Genomic DNA, 25,105 nt, shown 5'->3' with positions numbered 1-25,105 from the left:
GGTGGTACAATTTTTCCAAAAGGAGCCGTCAATTGGCTTGGTGTATCTTCCTCCCTTCTGCTTGTCATGATCGTCCAGCTAAAATTTGGGGGCCAACAGAGGTGAGGCTAAGAACCTCACCCCCCCGCTGGTACAAAGCCCTCTCCACAGGTGTGGCTGTATACTGGACCGGTAGTCAGTGACGGGTAAGATCCAATTGCAATGGTACCAACCTAACGTGTAAGGACCATATGTACTATTGGACAACCTAAGGCAGGCACGGTCCCTAAGCCACATGCTTTTTGTTTAAACAGAGAGGGGGAGATGTTGAGAGCCACAGCCGAAGGGGCCCCAGCAAACTTCCAGCTGTCAGCAAACTTCCAGCTGCCGGCTGATGATTGGCTCATAGCGGCCCCAGCAACATCTAGCTGATTGGCTCCTCTTCGGTGATGCTCATTGGGCTGTTTCCCTGCCCTTTCAGACCACGGATCTGCTCATTGGGGGACTTTTTTGGATCCGCCCATGTGACCCAGCCAATCGGCCTCAAGAGCAGGAGGATTGTGGGAGGTGGAGAGAGGCTGGTGTTGGAGAGAGAGGCTTGTGGAAAGCCAGTGGTGGCAGTTGGGGCTCTGAGGGTTTTTCCTGAGAGGCTGTTTTGTTTGGCGTGTGTGGTTCTAAAAATAAAGTTAGTTTCTTTTGACAAGTGGCTCCTGATTGTGCCCAGCCAGACTGCGGCAGGGAAGGGAGGTAGAAGATGCCTGAGGACCAGAAGACAGTGGGAAGCACAAGGGTCACCTAGGTGAGCCTACTGGGTTTCCCAAGTAAGGGGTCCCAGGTCAGTCACAACACGAAGAGACTCCATGCTATACCCAGGGACATGAGGAATGTGGTTAGGGGCTCAGGGGAGTGCCCAGGCCTGGAGACTGGAGCAAATAGAGTCAGGGTTAATGAGGGCTGTGTTGGGGTAGGGGCAGCATGAAAGGCGAGAGGGCAGGGGAGGGAAGGGAGATCACTCAGGGATAGGTTGGAACAAGTCCCATGTTAACTACCAGGCCTCAAGGTACAGGTGGTGCTGGGGACTCAGTTGACTGGTAGGGTTGTGTTTCCCATAGGGATCATTCATGGTGCAGAGACCAGCCAAATCCGTTCCTCTGTCCCAGGTGAGTAGATGCTCAGAGAGGGACCTGGACCAATGATGGGCAAGAGGGTACTGTGAGGGGATACCTGCCATGCACAGGTTGGGAGGGGGGTCAATGTGTTGTAGCACCCATTTGAGGAGACTGGGCTACAGTGAATAGGGTTAGCTGAGGGTCTTTTAAGGGCCAGGATACCACAGCATGAGGGGAACATCGGGGAGGCAGGGGGGAGGCACAGGAGGGGGCTGGAAAAAGGGGCATATAACCAAGGGATAGGGATCAGGTCCTCGAGAAGGGCAGCCAGGGACTCAAGCAAGAAGACAGGTGCAATAATGGAGAGCCCAGTTCTAGCACCTGGGGCTGGGTGAATGAAAAGAAACATGCATAGGGAGGAGCAAGAGGGAAGAAAGGGGAAAGGATGGCACAAGGGGAGGAGGACTCAAGGCCCAGGTCCAGTGCAGAGTGTCAGGGTTCAGGAATAGAGCCTGGGTAGAGGGAGGTGAAAGTGCCCAGGTAAGAAGCAGGGCTATGGTTTTCCTAAATGTCAAATCCTCTGGCGGCCAGGGACTCAAGCAAGGGGCAGGGCCCAGTATTGGAGAGCGAAGTGCTAGCACCTAGGCCTGGGTGAATGAAAAGAATCATGGAATAGGAGGGGAGAAAGGGGAGTGGCTGGCACAGGGGGAGGAGGGCTCAAGGTCCAGGTCCAAGGCAGAGTTTCAGGGTTCAGCATCAAGGCTCGGGCTGAGGGAGGCGAAAGTGCCCAAGAAAGGGGCAGGGCTACGTTTTCTCAAAGGTCATATCCTCTGGCCCAGGTAAGCATCGTGGGAAGGGGATCAGAAAATTGGGCATGACAGAGATAGAAAGGACAAGAGGGCCGAAGGAGGGCACAGCCTGAAGGGCTGCAGGACTGGTGTGGGTGGGTTGGGAGCCAGGACTCAAGCAAGGAGCCCAAGCAAGGGACCAAGAGCAGAGCCCAGGCCAGGGGAGAGCAGAGAATGCCGGGCCAGGAATGCAGGCCTATACTAGGGTACTGTAGTACAGTGAAGCCAATAGGAGCAAGGAAGTGGCCCCAGCGAGGGGACTTCAGACAATGTCCAGAAAAGCAGTGAGCAAAAAGGGCCACCAGAGTCTCATGTGAGAAGCCAGTCACGGCAACAGAGAGCCAAGGGCCAGGGCTGGGGCAGGGGGCTCAGGACAGTGGATTACATTTGGGAAGGAAGGCAGGGGATCCAGCAGGGGACAGTCAGGCTCCAGGCCCAGGGCCACCTCCAGGTTTCAGAATTCCTGGTGCTGGACCAAGCAACTAGGGAGACCATGGGGCCCAGATAACAGGCAGGGCATTGTTTCTCATAAGGCACCCTGGATCAGATGAGAATGTACAGCCAGGGTCCTGGAAAAGGAAGGGGGCCAGAAGAAGGGCAATGGAAGGGCATGCAAGGGGTTGGGGTGGGTGTGATAGGGGTGAAAACCAGAACCAAGCCAGGCTCCCAGGCAAGGGACCCACCCAATCAATGGTGATGGGGCAAGAGAACTGCAAGCACCCCAAAAAAGCATGAGGGGAAGGGGAGAAAGTAGCTGGGTGAGGACCAGGAGAAGCCAAGGGACACCTAAGGGAGCTCGCTGGCAGGCCCTAGCAAGGGGCCCCCAGGTAAGACCCAATACTGAGAGACTGTTTGCTATGCGAAGGGCCATGAGGAACACGGTCAGGGGCTCAGGCAAATGCACAGGCGCAGGGGATGGAGCACAAAGGATTAGGGTTAGGGAGGTCTGTGTTGTGGTAGGGTTGGCATGCAAGGCCAGAGGGCAAGGGAGGGAAGGGAGGGGATCGCTCAGTACTGGGTTGGAGCAAGTCCATGATAAGAGTCAGGCCTCAAAGTCCAGGCACTGAAAGGACTCAAGTGAGTGGCAGGGCTGTGTTTCCCATAGGCAGCATTCAGGGCGCAGAGGCAAGACAATTTCGATTCTCTGCCACAGGTTAGAAGATCCTCAAAGAGGAATCTGGACCAAAGAGGGTACAGCGAGGGGACACTTGGTGTGTTGGATTGGGGATGGGTGGGCTGCAGGACTCATTCCAGCAGCACAGGGTAGGGAGAAGCAGGGGTAGCGGAGGGTCTGGGCAGTGCCAGCATACCGAAGCATAAGGGGAGGAACAGGAGGGAGCAGGCAACAGGGGCCTGAAACCAAGGGACAGGGAAAGGGTCCTCAAGAAGGAGAACAGCTCAGGGTCTCAAGCAGGGAGCCTGGCCCAGTAATGGAGAGCCCAGTGCTAGCACCTGGGCCTTGGTGAATGAAAAAAACATGGAGGGGGAGCAGCAGGAGAGAAGAAAGTGGAGTCAGTGGCATAGGGGGAGAATGACTCAAGGACCAGATCCAATGCAGGGTGTAAGGGGTTGGGAGCAGGGCCCTGGTTGAGGGAGTCCAAAGGGCCCAGGCAAGAGCAGGGCTACGTTTTCCAAAGGGAGCACCCAGGACCAAGAGTAGAAATCAAGTCACCTGGCCCTGGTGAGCATCCTGGGAAGCGGATCAGAAAAGCGGGCATGGAAGAGACAGATAGGACAGGAGGGCCTAAACATGGCATAGCCTGAAGGGCTGCGGGTTGTGCGTGGGTTGGGTGTGGGCCAGGACCCCAGCAAGGAGCCCAGGCAAGGGACCTAGAAGAGGGTCCAGGCCAGTGGATAGCAGGGAACGCTTTGCCGGGAAGGCAGGGCTTCACTAGAGTACTGCAGTCCAAGAATGCCATGAGGAGCATGGAAGCGGTCCCAGAGAGGGGCCCTCAGACAATGCCCAAAAAAGCAGTGGGCAAGAAGGGCCACCAGAGGGTAAAGTGAGAAGCCACTCCAGGGAACATAGAGCCAAGAGCCAGGGCTTGTGCAGGGGGCTCAGTATAGTGGATTACATTTGGGAAGAAAGGCAGGGGATCCAGAAGGGGGCATTTAGGATCCAGGCCCAGGGCCACTTCCAGGTTTTAGGGTTCCTTGTGCTGGACCAAGCCTCCAGGGAGAACAAGGGCCCCAGGCAAGGGCCAGGCATTGTTTCCCATAAGGCGCCCTGGATCAGTTAAGAACCTACGGAGAGGGTCCTGGAAAAGGAGGCCAGGAAAAAGAAGGGGGCCAGAACGAGGGTGACAGGAGGGCACACAAGGGGGTCGGGGTAAGTGCCCATGGGGCGAGACCAAGGACCCAATCCAGGCACCCAGGCAAGACACCCACCCAATCAATGGTGATGGGGGACCCAAGGAGAAGGAGACCTGCGAATGTGAGAAAAAGGTGCAATGGGAAGGGGAGAAAGGGGCTACATGAGGACCGGAAGAAGCCAAGGGGCACTTAGGGGAGTTCGCTGTGGGCCCCGAGGATAGACCAACATGAAGACACTCCCTGCTCTGACAAGGGCCATGAGGAATGCAGTCAGGGGCTCAGGCGAATGCCCAGGCCCAGGGACTGAAGCAAAAAGGGACATCGTTAGGTAGGCCTGGGTTGCAGTAGGGGCAGCATGGAAGGCTAGAGGGATGGAAGGGGATCGCTCAGGGCTTGGTTTGAGCAAGTCCATTTTAACTTCCAGACCTCAAATTTAAGGCAGTGAGGGGGACTCAGGTGAGTGGCAGGGCTGTGTTTCCCATAAGGAGCATTCAGGGCACAGAGGCGAGCCAATTCGGCTCCTCTACCCCAGGTGAGTAGATCCTCAGAGAGGAAGGTGGACCAAATTACGGGGGGGGGGGCAAAGAGGGTACTGTGAGGGAATACTTGGGTGTGCAGAAGAGGGAGGTTGGGCTGCAGGACCCATTCCAGCAGAACAGGGTAGGGATAAGCAGAGGGAGTGGAGGGTCCAGGCAGTGCCAGCATACCACTGCATGAGGGGATTCGAGGGGTGGCACAAGAGGGGGCAGGCAAAAGGGGCCTGAAACCAAGGGAGAGTGAAGGGTCCTCCAGAAGGGGGAGAATGGCTCAGCGTCTCAAGCAAGGATCTGTGCCCAGTACTGGAGAGCAAAGTGTTAGCACCTAGGCCTTAGTGAATGAAAAGAAACTTGGAGGGGGAGCAGCAGGAGGGGAGAAAGTGGAGTCGGTGGCACAGAGAGAGAATGGCTCAAGACCCAGATCCACTGCAGGGTGTCAGGGGTGGTGATCAGGTTCCCGACTGAGGGAGGCCAAAGGGCCCAGCATGGGGCAGGGCTATGTTCTCCAAAGGGAGCCCCCATGGCCAAGAGGCCAAATCAAGTTGCCTGACCCAGATGAGCATCCTGGGAAGGGGATAAGGAAGGCGAGCATGGCAGAAACAGAAAGGACAGGAGGGCTGAAGCAGGGCACAGCCTGAAGGGCCACAGGATGGGTGTGGGTGGGGTGAGGTCCAGAACCTCAGCAAGGAACCAAGGAAGGGACATAGAAGAGGGCCCAGGACAGGGGAGAGCAGGGAAGGCTGGGCTGGGAAGGCAGGGCTGCACTAGGGTATGTCCTATAAAGAATGGATATTTTCTGTCACAGATTAGACTTTGTATAGTGGAAACCAAAGAGAAAACAGGAGAGGAAGGGGAAATCCTACCAGCATCTTCAAGGGAATTTATAGCATTAACTATATATTGACCGTGAGAAAATAAATTAAATACGGAATTTTAAACATCACAAAAGCTTGTAATACTGCATTAAGCTCTACCTTTTGAGCTGCTTGTTTGGGTACTAAAAATGTAAAATCTTTAGCATGGGTAACTACTGCTGCTGTACCATTATTTGACCCATTCGTATATATTATTGGAGCATTCATGACAGGTGTTTTTCTTGTCAATTTTGGAAAAAAAACTACAGGATGCGAGGACCAAAAAGACAACAAAGAATTGGATGGTAGGTGATTATCAAATGTACAAGAAAATTTGCACATGATTAGTACCCAAGTATTTAACTCATTAGCTAACTCATTAATTTGATCCATAGTATATGGAGTAATAATTTTATTAGGAGAAATTCCAAACACTCCCTTTGCTGCTTTTATTCCTTTGAGTATTAATTTTGCTACAGCCTCAGGGTATCTAGTAAGAATAGTGTTAGGAGAATAAGTTAAATGTATCCATAATAATGGACCTTCTTGCCAAAATACTCCTGTAGGAATATTTTTAGTTGGTAATATGATAAATAGCAGAGGCAAACTTATATCAATTCTACCCAAATTCATACTTTCCACATATGTTTCAATGAGGTTTAATGTCTTTCTTGCTTCAGGCATTAACATACGGGGTGAATTTGGATCCAATGGACTTTTTAGGATATCAAATAAAGGCCCCAACTCTCCTGTTGGTATGCCTAAATAAGGCCTTATCCAATTTATGTCTTCTAACAACTTTTGAAAGTCGTTAAGTGTTTTAAGTTGATCTACTCATATTTGAAATTTGGTGGGTGGATCATGGTCGAGGATAATAGAACTCCTAAATAATTTATTGGAAAATTCAACTGCACTTTATATATTGCTATCTCTAGGTTATGATTTTTAATAAGTTTGTAAGTGTGGCATAACATTCTAGCAGTGTATTTTTATCTTTGTGTGCTAATAATACATCGTCCATATAGTGAAATATTTGTAGTTCAGGATTTTGATTTCTAAGTGGCTGGATTGCTTTGTTAACATAAATTTGACACATAGTTGGGCTGTTAGCCATCCCTTGAGGGAGTACTTTCCATTCATATCTCTGATCAGGATCTTCATGACTCAGCGCAGGGACACTAAATGCAAAATGTGGACTATCCTCAGGATGAATTGGAATGAAAAAAAAAATCTTTAATATCTATAACTAAAACATACCATAATATCTATAACTTTTTGGCAAAGCAGACAATTGAGGACTCCCCGGTTGAGCAGGTCCCGTGATAACCATCTCATTATTAATAGCTCTTAAATCTTGTGATAATCTCCATTTGCCAGATTTTTTTGATAACAAAAATGGGAGTATTATGGGGAGATACAGAGGGCTGTATATGTCCCTCCACTATTTGTTTATTTACCAGGTCAGGGGCTGCATGTATCTTTTCTTTAGTCTGGGGACACTAAGGAGCCCATACTGGACTTTCTGATTTCCAAGTAATTTTTATTGTCTCAGTGACCTCTTCTGAAAACCCAATATTAGTCCGCTATTCCTTGTCCTTGTTCTCCTAATTCTTTTCTTTTCCTAAAACCTTGTCCAGCCATAAGAGTGGGCACATTTGGATTGATATGTGGAATGTTATTTGTTAATGCTAATCCCAACTGACCTAGAATATCTCATCACCATAAATTTATAGGAAGATGATCCAATACATATGGCTGTATAGTTCCTTCACATACTTCAGGATCCTTCCATTCTAATACCATTGCACTTCTATGGGGATTAGTTGCTACTCCTAGGCCTCAAAGCATTTGAATGGCTTGTTGTAAAGGCCAATCCTCTGGCCATTCTTGATGAGAGATGATACTAATATCTGCACCTGTGTCCAGTAGCCCATTGAAATCCTTGCCTTGAATAGTGAATTTTAATATAGGGCGAGAATCTACATTTCAAGAAAGCATAGCCCAATCTATACCCGTGGAGCCAAATCCCCTGGAATCTCTTTCTACAGTATGACTAGAAAATTTATCATGTAGACTGGGTAATATCAATAACTGTGCAATCCTATCTCCTGGTGAAATTACTTAGATACTCCTTGGAGAGCTAGCTATAAATTTTAACTCACCTTCATATTTGGGATCAATTACCCCAGGACTCATCATAAGTCCTTTTAGAGTAGAAGAACTGCGTCCTAACAATAATCCTACTGTTCCTTGTGGAAGAGGTCCTTTTACCCCTGTGGGAATGATTTGAACTCCCATCTCTGGAGTTAGTACTGCTCTGGCGGAGGCGCAGATGTCCAATCCTGTGCTTCCTGTGGTTTGTCTGATAATGTTGTTAAGGGATAATATGTCCTGGGCACTACCCTGATAGTGTTGCTGGGCTCCCTCAATGCCCCGTATATTCGCAGGCCCCAGGGCATCAGGCCCAGTTGTCCATTTTTTGGCAAAGGAGTACCTTCTACAGTAGTCTGAGAATGGCATTCTTTATCCCAATGTTTTCCTATACTACATCATGGGCAAACACCTGGTATTCTTCTTTGATCATACCCAGTTCTGTTACTTATTTTAAACCCTCCTCCTATGAGACAATTCCTTCTAAAATGTCCTGCTTGACCATAAATATAACATGTTTTTGGCCTGGCACCTAAAGCCTGTTGTACTCCAGCTTCCAAGACTTGCCCCTGCATCACTGGTTCATAAATATCTCTGCATAACTTAATATATGTGTTTAAGTCTTTATATTTCCAAGGTCTATTAGCCTCCCTACACCATCTATTGGCTTGTTCATAGGCTAGTTTTTTTTTTATTTTTTTTTATTTATTTTTTTTTATTAATGGCATCGCTTGTTCTACATCCCCAAAGACTCTGCTTGCTGTTTGTATAAACCTATCCACAAACTCAGCGTAAGGTTCATTAGCTCCTTGTATTATCTTAGATAATTGACCTTGCAAATCTTTCTCTCCTTGTAAAGTTTTCCATGCCTTAACCACAGCTGAAGCAATTTGTAAGTATATGGCAGGATCCTATCCTGCTTGTTGCTGCTGACCCTCATAAGGTCCCTCTCCTATCATTATATCTAGATTTCTCTGAGGATAACCGGCTGCTGCATTTCACCTGGCAGTCTCCACACAGAACTCCTGATTAGCAACCTTCTACAACAGATATTGCCCTCCATTTAGTACAGCTTTGCACATGCTACACCAATCTATTGGTGTTAAGTTTAAATTTGAAATGGATTCAACCATGCTTATGGTAAAAGGGGCCTGAGGACCATAGGCTGCCACAGCTACTTTCAACTGATTCACAGTTTTAAAATCCAAAACCTGGTGATATCACTGCCCTCCCTCATTCTCAAATACAGGGCATGTTAATCTTTGAGGTCCTGTCTCAGGATGCCATCTGTCAACTATGAGGATTGGGGGTTGGGGGCCACCCAGCATATGTTGTCTCAATAGGTGAACGTGTTGGTTGAATACTTTCGCCCTCTGGTGATAGAAAGGTGTTAGTAGCAGCCTGCTGTTGTAACTCCTCCCCAATAGCCCTTCCTCCTCTAAAATTCCTTTTCCTTTCTGACTAGCTTAAGAGACTTCCTTTTTTACTTGATCTAAGATGTCTTCTCCTTCCTCTACCATAGTCTGAACTGAAGGATTTGATTAAGCAAACAAGATCGTATCAACGTCCATAATGGTAATGTGACAACTGGCAGAATTCCTGGGTTTTTCTTTTCTATCTTTCTTAAATCTTCACCATGTTCCCATTGTGATATATTTAACAACCCCTCTTTAAGGAACCATGGGCTATTTTTTTTTTGTATCGTATCAACGTATGCCCTAATTATTCTTTGTTTCACTGGGGTTCCTCCTTCCTTTAGCAATTTATTTAACACCCTTTTGGTTTGTTTTTTACTAATTTCTGATCCCATGTTTCCGTAACAAAGATAACACAACCCACTAAGATAACACAAAACAAAACAAAGCAAAAACGGAACAAAAACACATTGTATCAATGTTTCTATTTTCTTGAAATGTCCATCCGTCCTCTCGCCCTATCTGTTCTCCTGTGACGTGAGCCCCACCCCAGCGTGGTGTGCGCAATGGAGGACGACAACTTGTCGTCCTGCGGCTCGCTGTCGGGGCATGCATGCACTGGGGCATGGCCACACACGCGCCTTCCTCAGGGGCGATCAGCTTTTTTCCAGTCTTATTCATTTCTAGGGACAGGCAGCTTAAAAATGAAAAAAAAAAAGAAACAAAATGAAACAATAGAACACTCTTTCTTGAAATGGTCACCCATCCTCTCCTCAGGGGTGAACAGTTTACCTTGTCACTTACTCCCAAGCGTCTTGGAGCTGCCCTGTACAAGCCACCATATGCCGCAATCCAGCTGGGCAAATAACTGGGAGATGACAAGCAACTTGAAGGTTGAAGCGGGAACTGCTTTATTGCAGGGAAACTCAGTGGGAACTCAAGGTAGCGGGCACCCAAGGTAATAGAAACTGCTTTATTGCGGTACAGCAGTGGTATATATACCTTACTGATTACACACAGCTTGTCTCAATTAGCATCATCTACATACAGTAGTCAGCCAATAAGGAATCCCATCATCTTAATGGCTCAGTGGCATTGCCTCACAAACCACTCCTCCTGGCAAACGGCCAGGCGCCACCTTGACTTGGTTGCGGCCCTCAACACTCTTCCAAGGGCCACGAGGAACACATTCAGCAGCTCAGGCGAACGCCCAGGTCCAGGGACTGAAGCACAAAGTGACAGGGTTAGGGAGGCCTGGTTGCATTAGGGGCAGCATGCAAGGCCAGAGGGAAGGAAGGGGAACACTCAGGGCTGGGTTGGAGCAAGTCCATGTTAAATGCCAGGCCCCAAGCTTCAGGCAGTGAATATGACTCAGGCAAGTGGCAGGGCTGTGTTTTTCATAGGGAGCATTTAGGGAACAGAGGAGAGCCATATTTGCTCCTCTACCCCCAGGTGAATAGATCCAAAGAGAGGGACAAGGACCAAAGGAGGGGCCAAAGATGGTACTGTGATGGGATATCTGTTGTGTGCGGAAGTGGGGGTGGGTCGGGCTGCCAGGACCCAGTTGAGCAGCGTAGCTTCAGAGAAGTAGCAGGGCAGAGGGTCCAGACATTGCCAGGATACCAAATCATGAGGGAATCAGAGGGGATGCACAAAAGGGGGTTGGTAACAGGGGACTGAAACCAATTGACTGGACCATGAGAAGGGCAGCCAGGGACTCAAAAAAGGGGGTGGTCCCAGTAATGGAGAGCCAAGTGCTAGCACCTAGGTCTGGGTGAATGAAATAGGACATGGTTGTCTGTGGAAGCTCTTATACCTCTGCAGCCTGGGTAGATTGGACTGGCTCCTCCCGGCAAAAGTCCCTTCCCACATTGGTGTCCAGGCTACCTTGTATACTGCCTCAGCCCATGCAGAGGGGACTCACCCCTCTAATCATGAGATCCCTTCCACCTAGGTGCCCATAGGGGCATGTCTCATAATCAGGTGCAGCCAGGGTAGGAGGAACCAGCCTCTCCAGGCAGCATACCCCTTTCACCTGGGTTTCAGGGTGATCTCATATCTAGGCACAGCTAGAGTAGCAGGGAATCGCCCCTATAGGCAAGAGACCCCTCACACCTGGGTTTGTACAGGGGGCTCCTATAGAGCTGGAGCCAGAGTAACAGGGACTCACCCCTCCAGGAGGGATACTCCTTTCACCTGGGTGTCTGGGAGATCTCGTATACCTCTGCAGGCAGGGTAGAGGGGGTTCGCCCCTCTAGGAAGGAGACACCTCCCAATTGGGTTTCTGGGAAGTTAGTACACCACTCCAACTAGGGTAGAGGGACTCGTGCCTCCAGGTAGGATACCCCTCCCACCTGACTGTTGTGAGGATCTTATATACACCTGCATCCAGGTGAAAGGGGACTCGCCTCTCCAGGTGAAGACCCCTCCAACCTGGGTGTGGAGGGAAGCTCATATACTACCACAGCCAGGGTAGAGGGCACTCTCTCTGCCAGGTGGAGACCCCTCCCACCTGGGTGTCTGGGGAGCTCCCAAATCACTACAGCCAGGTTAGAGGGAACTCAAACCTCCAGTCATGAAACCCCTCCCACCTGGGTGACTGGGGGAGCACCAATACTTCCCATCCAGGGTAGAGGGGACTTGCTCCTCCAGTTTGGAGACGCCTCCCATGTGGGTGTTCTGGGAGTTCTTATATGGCACCAGCCAAAATAGAGGAGACTCGCACCTCCAGGTGGGAGACCACTTCCACCTTGGTGCTGGGGTCTTGTATAGCTTGTATACCACTAAAGCCAGGGTAGAGGGGACTCACCCCTCCAGTTGAGAAACCACACCCAACTTGGTGTCTGTGGAAGTTTGTATACCTGCACAGCTAGGGTAGAGGGGATTCCCTGCTTTAGGCGTGAGACCCTTCCTGCCAGTGTGTCAGGGGAACTCTTACCCTGCCAAGCCCAGGTAGAGGGGATTCGCCCTTCCAGGCAGCATACCCCTCTCACCTTGGTGTCAGGGGGAGCTCTTATAACTCCACAGCTTGTGTAGAGGGGATGCGCCCCTCCAGGCTCCCACACCTGGGTGTCCAGGGGAGCTCCTATACAGCCTCAGGAAGGGTAGGGGAAACTCGCCACTCTAGACGGGAGACCCCTTCCACCTGGGTGTCAGGTGGAGCTAGTATACTGGGCAAGCCAGGGTAGAGAGGACTTGCCCCTCCAGGCGGGACACTACACCCACCTGGGTGTGGGTGGAGGAGCTCATATAACACTGTAGCCAGGGTATTGGGGACTCGCCCCTCCAGGAAGGAGATGCCTCCCACCTGGGTATACTTGGGAGTTTGTATAAAACCTTAGCTAGGGTAGAGGGGACTCGCCCCACTAGGAAGGATATTCCTCCCACCTGGGTGTCAGGGGAGCTCATATACTACAGAAGCCAGGGTAGAGGGTTCTTGCCCCTCCAGGAGGAAGACCCCTCCCAACAGAGTGTCAGGGGGAGCTCATATACTGTAGCTTCCAGGGTAGATGGAATTAGCCTTCTATATTGGAGACCCCTCCCAGCCATGGTAGAGTGGACTGGCCTCTCCAGGTGGAAGACCCCGCCCACCTAGGTGTCAGGTGTAGCTCATATAGCCCAGCAGCCAGGGTAGAGGCAAACTCGCATCTCCATGCGATAAACACCTCCCACCTGGGAATGGGAATAAATCTTACACAGCCTTAGCTAGGCTAGAAGGGACTCGCCCCTCCAGCAGGATTTCCCCTCTCACCTAGGTATCAGGTGTAGCTCATATACACCAGCAGCTAGGGTAGAGGTGACTTGCACCTCCAGGCAAGAGACAGCTCCCAAGAGTGAATGGGGTTAACTCTTATACTGCCTTAGCAAGGGTAGAGGAGACTCACTCCTCTAGGCAGAAGACCCCTCCCACATGGGTGTCTGGCGAGGGGGGATCCTATACACCATCACCCTGGGTAGCAGTGACTCACCCCTCCAGGTGTTAGACCCCTCCTACTGGGGGTAGGAGGGGGCTCTTATACCCCCTAAGATAGGTTTGAGGGGACTCTTCCCTTCAGGTGGGAGACCCTCCCATCTGGTTGCAGGTGTGCCTATACCACTGCAGCCAGAGTAGTGGAGACTCGTCCTTCTAGGCAGGAGAGCCCTCCCACTAGGGTGTTATCTGGAGTTCATATACTACTCCAGCCATGGTAGAAAGTACTTGCCCCTCCTGGAGGGAGACCTCCTCTCACCAGGGTGTCAGTGGGAGCTCATATACTACCACAGCCATGATAAAGGGGACTCACCCCTACATGCAGGAGACTCCTCCCACCTGGGGTCTGGGACAACTTGTATACATCCACAACCAGGGTAAAGGGGACTTGCTGCTCCTGTCAGGAGACCCTTCCCACCTGTGTGTCAGGGGGATATTATATACAACCACATCAAGGGTAGAGGGGACTTGCTCATCCAGGTGTTAGACCACTGGTGTTAGGTGTTAGGACCCTCAAACCTGGGTGTGTGTTTGGGGGAGATCCTATACAGCCACATCCAGGGTAGAGGGGACTCTCCCCTCCAGAAGGGAGACCTCTCCCACCTGGGTTTCAGGGGGAGCTATTATACCGCTGCAGCCAAAGTAGAGAAGACTCACCCCTCCAGGAGGGAGACCCTTCCACCTGGGTGTCCTGTGGAGCACCTACACTGCTGAAGCCAGGGTAGAGGGGACTCCCTCCTCTAGGCAGAAGAACCCTCCCACCTGGATGTCATAGGGAGTTCTTATACTGCTGCAGCCAACATAGAGACAACTTGCCCTTCCAGTCAGGTGACCCCTCACACTTGGGGGTCCAGGGGAGCTTGATAACTGTAGCAGCCAGGGTAGAGGGGACTCACCCCTAAAGGTGGGAGACCTCTCCCACCTGTGTATCTGCGAGAGCTGGTACACCCCCTCAGGCAGGGTAGAGGAAAGTCACCACTCTAGGTGGGAGACCCTTCTCACCTGGGTGTAGGGAGGGGTGCCCCTATACCACTCCATTGGGGTAGAGGGAACTCTTTCCTCCAGATGGGAGACCTCTTCCACCAGGGGAGCTCCAATACTGCTGCAGCAGGGTAAAGGGAAGTCTGTCCTCCAGACAGGAATCCTCCTCCACCTGGGTGTCCTGGAGAGCTCTTATCCCACTTCAGCAGGGTACAGGTATTCTAGCCCTCTGGTCGGAGACTCCTTCCAATTGGGTGTCAAAGGAGGTCTTATAACACAGCAGCCAAGGTAGAGGGGACTTGCATCTATAGTGGGGAGACCCCTCCCTCTGGGTTTCATCGGGGAGTTTATATACCACCGCAATCAGGGTAGAGCAGACTTTCCCTTCCAATCGGGAGACCTGTCCCACCTGGGTGTCTGGGTGAGCTCCTATACATCTGCAGCCAGGGTAGAGGGGACTCAACCCTCCAATTGGGACTCCCCTCCCACCTGGGTGTTCAGGGGAGCTTGATTACTGCAGCAGCCAGTGTAGAGGGAACATGCCTCTGCAGGTTGAAGACCCCTCCCACCTTGGTGTACTGGGAAATTTTATGTAGCAAGAGCTATAGTAGAGGGGCCTTGCCCTTCCAGGTGGGATACCCCTACCACCTGGTGTTGGGGGAGCTTGTATACTGCCAAAGCCAGGGTAGAGGGGACTCACCTCTCCATGCGGAAGACCATTACCACCTGTGTGTAGGGGGGCACTTGTATACCGCTTTAGCCAGGGTACAGAAAACTTGCCCCTCCAGGCGGGATAACCCTCCCACTTGGGTGTTTGGGAGAGCTTGTATACTGCCACAGGCAGGGTAGAGGGGACTCTACCTGGAGTTCATATACTACTCCAGCCATGGTAGAAAGTACTTGCCCCTCCTGGAGGGAGACCTCCTCTCACCAGGGTGTCAGTGGGAGCTCATATACTACCACAGCCATGATAAAGGGGACTCCCCCCTACATGCAGGAGACTCCTCTGCAGAGAGATCTCTCCCACCTAGATGTTGGGGGGAGCTTGTATAACCCCACAACCGGTATAGAGGTGACTTGCCTCTCCAGTCAGACCACATAACCTACGTGTCGGGGGAGCTCCTATACCTCCAGAGCCAGGGGAGAGGGGACTCGACTCTCCAGGCGGAAGATCCCTTCCACCTGGTTGTCAGGGGAGTTCATATACTGCCACAGGCAGGGTAGAGGGGACTCACCCCTTGAGGCGGGAGACCCCTCCCACCTGGGTGTAGCCAGAAGCTCCTATACCACTACAGCCGGGGTCAGAGGGATTCACCTCTCCAGGCTGGTGACCCTCCCACGTGGGTGTCAGGGGAATATCCTTTACCTCCATGGCCAGGGTTGAGGGGACTTGCCCCTCCAGGCAAAAGACCAATCCAACCTGTGTGTGTCAGGCAAAGCTAGCAAACCAGTGCAGCCAGTGTAGAGGGGACTTGCCTCTTCAGGTAGGAGACCCACCCACATGGGTGTGGGCTGGAAGCTCCTATACCATTGCAGCTAGGGTTGTGGAGACTCCTCCCTTCAGGCTGAAGACCCTTCTCATCTGGGCATGAGGGGGAGCTGCTATACCAATCCAGCCAGGGTAGAGGGGACTTGCCTCTCCAGGTTGAAGACCCCTCCCAACTGGGTGTCAAGGGGAGCACTACCACTGTAGTCAGGGTAGAGGGAACTACCCCCTTCAGGAAGGAGACACATTCCACCTAAGTGTCCAGTGCTGGGGCTTGTTTACCCCTCTAGCCAGGGTAGAGGGGACTCACCTATCTAGATGGAAGTGCCCTTCCTCCTGGGTGTCGGGGAAGCTCCTATACAGCTGCAGCCAGGCTAGAGATGCCTTTCACTTGGGTGACAGGGGGTACTCCTATACCCCTGCAGCCAGGGTAGAGGGGACTTGCCCCTCCAGGGTGTTGCAGGGAGCTTGTATACCAAGTTATCCAGGGTAGAGGGGACTGGAAGGGTGAGTCACCTATACCCTGGCTGTGGATGTTTTGAGCTCTCCCCAAAACCCAGGTGTGAGTGGTTTCCCACCTATAGTGGTGAGTGCCTTGTATCCTGGCTGCAGCATTATAGAAGCTTCCCCCGACACCCACGTGGGAGATGTATCCCGCATTGAAGAGGAAGTCCCCTGTATCATGGCTGTTGGGCTTTAAGAGCTTCCTCTACACCCAGGTGGGAGTGGTCTCTCATCTGGAAGGAGAGTCCCCTCTATCCTTGCTGTGGCAGTATATGAGGAGAAAGGGGAGTAAAAGGGAGAAAAGGGCCCAAGGCCTAGATTCTCTGCAGGGTGTCAGGATTGAGTAGCAGGCCCCAGGCTGAAGGAGGCCAAAGACCCCAGGCAAGGGGCACTGCTAACTTTTCCCAAAGGAAGCCCACAGGACTAAACTTCCCAGTTTCAGCCCCTGGCTCTGGTGAGCATCCTGGGAAAGGGATTCAGAAAAGGAGTCCAGAAGGGACAAGGACAACAGAGGGGATGAAGGAGGGCATAGTGTGAAGTTCTGGAAGAAGGGTGTTTTTTTGGTGCGGGCCAGGACTGCAGAAAGGAGCCCAGGTTAGGGACCAAGAGGAGGGCCCAGGATAGGGGAGAGCAGGGAAGGGTGGGCCAGGCAGGCAGGGGCTGCACTAGGGTTGTGAGATGCAGTGAAGCCAAGGGGAGCAGGGAAGCAGCCCCAGTGAGGACCACAGTTCAAGCTCAGGGAAGCACAGAGCCAAAACAACCCCCAGAGGCTCAAGAGAGGAGCCAGTCCAGGGAATGGAGAGCCAAGGGCCAGCACTGGGGCAGGTGGCCCAGGACAGTGGACAGTGCTGGGGAGGTAAGCCAGGGGATCCAGCAGGGGGTGGTGGCAAGGCACGAGGCCCAGAGCCACTGCCATGTGTCAGGTTACCTGATGCTGCCCCAAGGGCCTAGGGAGTGCAAGTAGCCCAGTCGAGGGTCAGTGTTCTGTTTCCCATAAGGTGTCCTGGCCCAGATGAGGATAAAGGGCCATGGACTAGGCCAAAGGGCCTGGCAAGGGACAGGGGGCAGGAGGAGTGTGATGCAAGGGCACAATGGAGGTCTCGGTGTTTGTAGAGAGAGGAAAGAGTCAGGACCCAATCAAGGATACCAGGTAAGGGACCAACCCCACCAAAAGGTATTAGGTACCCAATGAGCAGGAGGCCCCTGCTCCAAGAAAAAGCTCTAGGGGAAGGAGAGTTAAGATCAGCACTAGGATGAGGAGACAGAGGGCTGCACAAAGGGCACAGAGGGGAGCAAGGTAGGGGGCCAAATCAAGAGGCACCCAGGTCAGATGCTACAGGAAGAGACACCACAGAAAGGAACACAATATGAGTAATGGATTAAGGAGCTTAGGCTGGCAGCCAGGCCAGGGGACTGTAGGGTGAATTTTCAGGATATTGAAGGGCTGGGTTGGCTTAGAGGCAGCTTGTAAGGCTAGAGGGCAGGAGAGGAAATGTAGGGGATCACCCAGGGCAAGGTCATCACTAAGCCCAAGACTACTTCGAGTTGTCAAGTTTGGGCAGCACAGGAGGCCCAGGCCAGAGGCAGGGCTGTGTTGCCCATAGAAATCCTTCAGGGCACAGAGGCCAGCCAAATACACTCCTCTGCCCCAAATGAACAGATCCTCAGAGAGAGACAAGAACAAAAGGAGGGAAATGTGACGATTCCCTTTGGTCCAGGATGGGGGGGGGTGTCTGTGGGGACCAGCAACCACTGGAGGAGACCAGGCTAGGGTGAATCAGGGGAAGAGGATGGTCCGGCAGATGACAAAATACCGCAATATATGGGGAACAGAGGGTAGGCACAGAAGGGGGCCACACAAGGGGCCTGAAATCAAGGGACAGGGACATGGTCCTGGAGAAGGGTGAGCAGGGGCTCCAGCAAGGAGCCAGGCCCAAGAATGGGGAGACAAGTACCAGGACCCAGTCCTGGGTCCCATGAAAACAGACAGAGCTGGGGAGGGGAGAAAGGGGAGCAAGGGTAGTGGGTGATGCAGCGAGAGTAAGAGTCAAGGCCCCAATTCTCTGCTGGGTTTCAGGATTGAGGAGCAAGGCCTGGGCAGAGAGTCCAAAGTCCTAGGCAAGAGGCACAACTACGTTTTCCCAAAGGGAGCCCACAGGGCCAAACTCCCAGTTCCACTCCCCTGCACCTTGTGTGCATCCTTGGAAAGTCATTTTGAAAAGGGGCCCATTAGAGACAGGGAATATAGGAGGGATGAAGGATGGTACAGCATGAAAGGCCAGAGGAAGGGTGTTGATGGAGTGCAGGCCAGGACTCCAGAAAGAAGACCACACTAGGGATCAATGTTGTAGGGACAAAGGAGGCAAGACACCAAAATTAGCAGGAAACAATTTTATTTGGCTGCAGACAGGTTCAGAGGGCACAGCTTTTGCTATAATTAATCAATCCCCTGAACCCTGATTTCAGGCAGTTTCAGAATTTTATACCCAGCATGTAATGGGAGGGGTTCAAAAGTTCACAGTCTGAAAAAGTTCACATAAAAAGCAGCTTTTTCTCTTACTGTTTTGGGTAAGTTAACTCTTCAAGGACAACTCCTGAGATGGGGAGACTTTCTTTTCCCCATTTTTCCTCTCCCTGCCAGTTGTTACCATGGAGCCCAGTTGGTAACATATCTTAAAACATGTAGACATCTCTGTGAGGCCCAGCTCAAGGATAGCGGCCTTGTTTGCACATTTCTACAATTTACTATACTGGATATGTTTGTAAAAATCTAGTAAGGGGTGCCCAGCACCTGGAGTGCTGGTATCTTTTTGGTCAATGGCCAAGTAAATCATGGCAATAGGAAAATAGGAAATTAATCTACATTGAACTCTTTTGCAGAGACTCTTGCTGACAGTCCTACAAACAGCCATGGTGAAGAACTCTGGAGAAAATCAGTTAAGACTTTTCTTTGGAGGAAGGGGTGACACTTCAATACAAGGAGAATAGAGGGGAGGCACAGGAGGGGGCTTGATAAAGGGGCTTGAAATCAAGGGAAAGGAAAAGGGTCCTGGAGAAGGGCAGCCTCAAATAAGCAGCCAGGCTCAGTAATGGATATCCAAGTGCGTTGGCCCAGGCACGGGTCCCATGCAAACAGAGAGGGCCAGAGAGTGGAGGGAGGGGAGAAAGGTGTGCAAATAGCAAAGGGAGAGGAGGGCTCAAGGCCCAGGTCCACTGATGAATTTCAGGATTGGGGAGCAGGGCCTGGGCTGTGGGAGGCCAAATGGTCCAGAAAAAGGGGAAGGGCTACATTTTCTATAAGAGATCCCGCAGGGCCAAAGGCCAGATCTAGTCCCCTGGCCGTGGTGAGCATCCTGGTAAAGGGATGAGGAAAAGGAGCACCACAGGGACAGTGACAATAGGAGGTCCCTAATAGGGCACAGCAGGAAGTGCCGGAGGATGCCTGTTGATGGGGTGGGGGCCAGGACCCCAGCAGGGATACCAGGCTAGGGCCCTAGAGGAGGGCCCCATCCTGAAAAAGCAGGGAAGGGTGGGGCTGGGCAGGAAGGCCACACTAGGGTTCTGCCATGCAGGGAAGCCAAGGGAGTAGGGAAGCAGCCCAAACGAGAGGCCCCCTATACAAGCCCAGGGAAGCACAGGGCAAGAAGAGCCACCAGAGGCTCAAGTGTGGAGACAGGCCAGGAAATCGAGAGACAAGGGCCAGGCCTGGGGCTGGGGGATCAGGACAGTGGACATGGCAGAGGAGGGAAGGCAGGTGTTACAGCAGCGGGAAGGCAGGCTCCAGGCCCAGGGCCATTGCCAGGACTCAGTTTTCCAAGAGTAGGACCAAGGGCCCAGGGAGAGCAAGAGGCCCAGGCTAGTGACAGGGCTCTCTTTCCCATGAGGTGCCCTGCCCATACAGGTGCCTGGTAAGGGGTTGGAGCCATGAGAGGAATGATGGGAGGGCAGGGTGGGGGGTTGTGGTGGATGCAGAGATGGGCAAAAACCAGGACCCAAGCCAGGATCCCAGGCAAGGGACCAATCTCACCAACAGAGCATTAGAAACCCAAGCAGCCGGAGGCCAGCCCTCCAGGGGAAAGGGCGAGTGGTAGGAGAGGAAGGGTTGATGCTAGGATGTGAAAACAGAAGATAGAGCCAAAAGGCCAGGTCCACTCCCTGGCCTTGGTGTGCATCCTAGTAAAGGGATCAGGCAAAGGGGCGTGGCAGGGCCTGTGATAACAGGAGGTCCAAAGAAGGGCACAACAGAATAGGCCAGAGAATATGGCTTCTTGGGCTGGGGGCCAGGACCCCAAAAGGAGACCAGGCTAGGGACCTAGATTTGGTACCATGCCAGGGAAGAGCAGGGAAGGGAAGGACCAGGCAGGTTTGCAGCGCTAGGGTTCTTCAAAGAAGGGAATCCAAGAGAAGCAGAAAATCGGTGCAAGTGAGGGGCGCAAAGTCAAAGCCCAGGGACACTGGTAGCAAGAAGGGGCACCGGAGGCTCCAGGGAGAAGCAAGGCCAGGGAAGTGAGAGCTGAGGGTCAATGCTTGGGCAGGCAGCTAAGGACAGTATACAGGGCCAGGGAGGTAGGCAGGGGATCCAAGAGGTGACAGGCAGGCTCAAGGCCCAAGGCCACTGCCAGGTGTCTGGGTTCCGTTTTCAAGATCAAGGGCCAAAGGAGAGCAAGGGGCCCAGGTGAGAAGCCGGGCTCTGTTTTCCAAAAGGTGCTCTGGCCCAGATGATCATCCAGGGCCATTGAATGGGCAAAGGGGGCCTGACAAGGGACAGGGCCCAGGAAGTGGGAGGGCATGGTGCTGGGTCGTGGTGGGTGCAGAGAGGCCCAGAGCCACGACACAAGCATGGAGCCCAGGCAAGAGTCTCACCCCACCCACCAAAAATGAGGGACCCAAAGAGCAGGAGGCTCCTGTGTGCATCCAGTTTAAAAAACAAGGGAATGGGAAGAAAGGGGTGACATGAGAAGGAGGAGTCAGCTGGAAACACAGGACAAAGCAAGAGAAACATGCTAGGGGGCCCAATACACAATGACATCAGGCAAAGGCACAGGATGCCACATGACTCAGGCACACGGTCAGGGGCTCAGTTGAATGTTCAGGGTCAGGGAGGACTGGGTTGGTGTTGTAGAAGCATTGAAGGCCAGAGGGCAGGTGAGGAAAGGTAGGGAATGGCGCAGGGCATACCTGGTGCAAAGCACAGTTCCACTACCACGTATTAGGTTTCTGGCAGCAAGGGGGATCAGGCCAGGGAAGGGCTGTGTTTCCCTAGGGATACTTCAGGATATAGAGGCCAGTAGTCTGCCTTGGCTGAGTAGATCTTCAGAGAGGGACCAGAAGCAAAGGAGGGCCAAAAGAGGAGACTGAGGAAATCCCTTTCGTCTGGATTTGGGAAACTCAATGAAGACAGACCCAATCAAGGAGCCTAGTCAAGGCAGAAGCAGTGAAGGAAAAAGTCCAGGCAGTTCTAGGATAACACAGCAGAAGGAAAACAGAGGAGAGGCATATCAGGGTCCCAAGTAAAGGCCCAGAAATCAAGGTACATAAGCGGGGCCCTTGAGAAGGGCAGCCAGGGGCTCAAGCAAGGAGCCAGGCCCAGGAATGAAGAGCCAAGTGCAAGGGCCAGGGCCATAGGCACATGAAAACGGACAGGCCTGGTCAGGGGAGGGAGGCAAGGCAGGGGGCTGGTGGTGTAAAGGAAGGAGTCTTAAGGCTGGGGCCCACTGCAAGGTGTCAGCATCTGGGAGCAGGACCCTGGCTGAGGGAGGCCAAATGGCCTATGCAAGTGAAAGTGCTATGTTTAACAACATGAAGCCTGCAGGGCCAAGAGGCCTGGTCCAGTCTCCTGGCCTGTGTGAGTATCCTAGTAAAGAGATAAGGAAAGGGGCCTAGCAGTAACAGGAAAGAAAGAAGGGCCAAAGGAGGGCGCAGCCTGAAGGGCCAGAGAACTGGTGTGGGTAGAATGCGGGCCAGAATACAAGCACAGAGCCCAGGTTAGAGACCTAGAAAAGTGCCCAGGTCAGGGGAGAGCAAGGAAGGGCGGGGCCAGTAAGGTGGGGCCACACTAGGGTACTGCAGTACAAGGAATCCAAGGGAAGCAGGGAAACAGCCATAGAGAGGGGCCCACATGTCAAGCCCAGGGAAACACTGAGCAAGAAGGGCCACCAGAGGCTCAAGTGAGGAGAAAATCCAGGGAATGAAGAGCCAAGGTCTGGGGTAGGGGTCTCAGATAAGTGGATAAGGGTAGGGAGAGAAGGCAGGGGATGTAACAGGGCTGAAGCAGTTGCCAAGCTCGGGGCCACTGCCAAGTTTTAGAGTTCTGGGTGCAGGACCAAGACCCCAGGGAGAGCAAAGGCCCCAGGCCAGGAGCAGGGCTCTGTTTCCTATAAGGGACACTGGCACAGATGAGAATCCAGGACAAGGGACTGGGCAAAGGTGGCTGGCAAGAGAAGGGGGCCAGGAAAAAGGCAATGGGAGGGCTCCATACGAGTTCACAGTGGATGTGGAGAGGGGTGAGAGCCAGGAACCAAGCAAGAATTCCGGGCAAGCTACTGACCTGACCCAAGATGACAAGAGACCCAAGAATCAAGGGACCGCACAAAGGGAATGAAGGGAAGTGGAAGGGGTGCCGTGAGGATGAGGAGATAGGTGGCAGGTGGTTGGGATGGCACAAGGGGCACCAGGGGAGTGAGGTAGATATCACAAGAAAGGGGCCCCCACGTCTGACCACACATGAATAGATGCCATGTAAAGCCATGTGACACTACCCCACACGACGAACAAACACAGTCAGTGGACCAGGTGAGGAACCAGGCCTGAAGACTGGAGCGCAAAGTGTCAGGATTCTGGAGGGCTGGGTTGGGTTAGGGGCAGCATGCAAGGGGAGAGGACAGGGGAGGAAAGGGAGGGGATCGAGCAGAGGAAGGTCCGCACAAGGCCCACGTCCACTGCCAGGTGTCAGGGTTCCAGCAGCCAAAGGAGCCCTAGTGAGGGGCTGGGCTCTGTTTCCCATAAGAAACTTCAGGTCACAGAGGCAGACCAATTTTACTCCTCTGCCCCAGGTAATTAGATCCTCAAGGAGGCATCTGGACCAGAGCAGGGCTAGGGAGGTTAGAGAGAGGAGAGTGGGGAGCTTGTGGCACACAGGGAGGAAGGCTCAAGGCCCAGGTCCATGAATAAGTGTCAGGGTTGGGGAGCAGGACCTAGGCTGAAGGAGGTCAAAGGGCACAGGCAAGGGTCAGGGCTACTTTTTTCCTTAGGGAGCCAGGGGGGCCAATAGGCCAGGTCCATTCCCCTGGTGTGGGTGTGAATGATGGGAAAGGGAACAGGAAAGGGTGCTTGGCATGGAAAGGAATGAAAGGAGGGCCAAAGAGGGGCACAGCGGGAAAGGCCAGAGAATGAGAGATGGTGGGCTAGGGCCTGGAACCCAACAAGGAGCCCAGATTAGGACCTAGAAGAGGGCCCATGCCAGGAGAGAACAGGGAAGGGCACGGCTGGGCAGGCAGGCAGCACTAGTGGACTGCAGTGAAGGAACATTAAGGGGAGCAGGGAAGCAGCCCAAGCAAGGGGCACACAGTCAATGCCCAGGCATGCTCTGGGAAACAAGGTCCATCAGAGGCTCAAGCAAGGAGCCAGGACAGGGAATGGAGATCCAAGGGCTGGGGCTGGAGCAGGAGGCTCAGGACAGTGGATAAGACTTGGGTGGGAAGGCAGGGGAGCTAACAGGAGAAGGTAGGTACAGGCCCAGGGCCACTGCCAGGTTTCAGAGTTCTGGGTGCAGGGTTAAGCACCAAAAGAGCATGGGCCTAGGTAAGGGGCAGGGCTCTGTTTCCCATATGGTGCCCTGGCTCAGATTAGAATCCAGGACCAGGGACCTGGAAATGGATGCCTGGCAAGTAAGGGGGACAGGAAGAGGGCAATGGGAGGGCATGGTGGGGCATCTTGGTGGGTGCTCAGAGGGGTGAGACCCAGGACCCAAGCCAGCAGCCCAGGACAGGGACCCACAAGACCGATCATGGATGAGAGACCCAAAGAGAAGGAGACCCACAAGCACCAGGGGAATTCACGAGGGGAAGGCGATGAAGGGGTTGCACGAGGCCCAGAAGACAGAGAAAAGTGCAAGGGGCACCTAGGGGAGCCTGCTGGCGGGCACAAGCAAGAGACCCCCAGGTCAGACCCAGTAAAAAAAAGCTCCATGCTACTCTAAAGGACATGAGAAAAGTGGTCAGGGGCTCAGGTGAGCAGCCGGGCCCTGGGACCTGAGAACACTGGACCAAGGTTAGGGAAGGCTAGGTTGGGGTAGAGGCAGCATGCAAGGCGAGAGGGCACTGGAGAGAAGGCAGGGGATCTCTCAGGGCTGGGTTGGAGCAAGTCACATGTTATCTGCCAGGCATCAAGTTTCAGGCTGCAAACAGGACACAGGCGAGTGGCAGGGCTGTGTTTCCCACTGGGAGCATTCTGGGTGTAGAGGCCAGCCGATTCCGCTCCTATGCCCCAGGTGAGTAGACCCTTAGAGAGGGACCTGGACCAAAGTAGGGACAAATGTGGGCACTGGGAGGTGATACCTGCGGTGCAGAGTTTGGGGTGGGGTCAATGGGCAGCCAGGACCCATTTGAAGAGCCCAGGCTAGAAAGAAGTTGGGGGAGCAGAGGGTCTGGGCAGTGCCAGGATAACTCAGCATAAGGGGAATAGAGGTGAGTCAAAAGAGGGGGCCAGTAAAAGGGGCCTAAAACCAAGGGACATGGATAGGGTCCTGGAGAAGGGCAGCCAGGGGATAAAGCTTGGAGCTGGGCCCAGTAATGGAGAGAAAAGAACTAGCACCTGGGCCTGGGTGAATGAAAAGTGGCATGGTTGTTTGTGAGAGCTCTTATACCTATGTAGCCTGTGTAGATCAGAGTGGCTCCTCTAGGCGAGAGACCCCTCCCACTTTGGTGTCCAGGCTAGCTTGTATTCTGCCTCAGCCAGTGTA

The sequence above is a fragment of the Marmota marmota genome, unplaced genomic scaffold (assembly GCF_001458135.2).
Source record: "Marmota marmota marmota unplaced genomic scaffold, marMar, whole genome shotgun sequence".
In the NCBI taxonomy this organism is placed as follows: Eukaryota; Metazoa; Chordata; class Mammalia; order Rodentia; family Sciuridae; genus Marmota; species Marmota marmota.
This window is presented reverse-complemented; position numbering follows the sequence as displayed.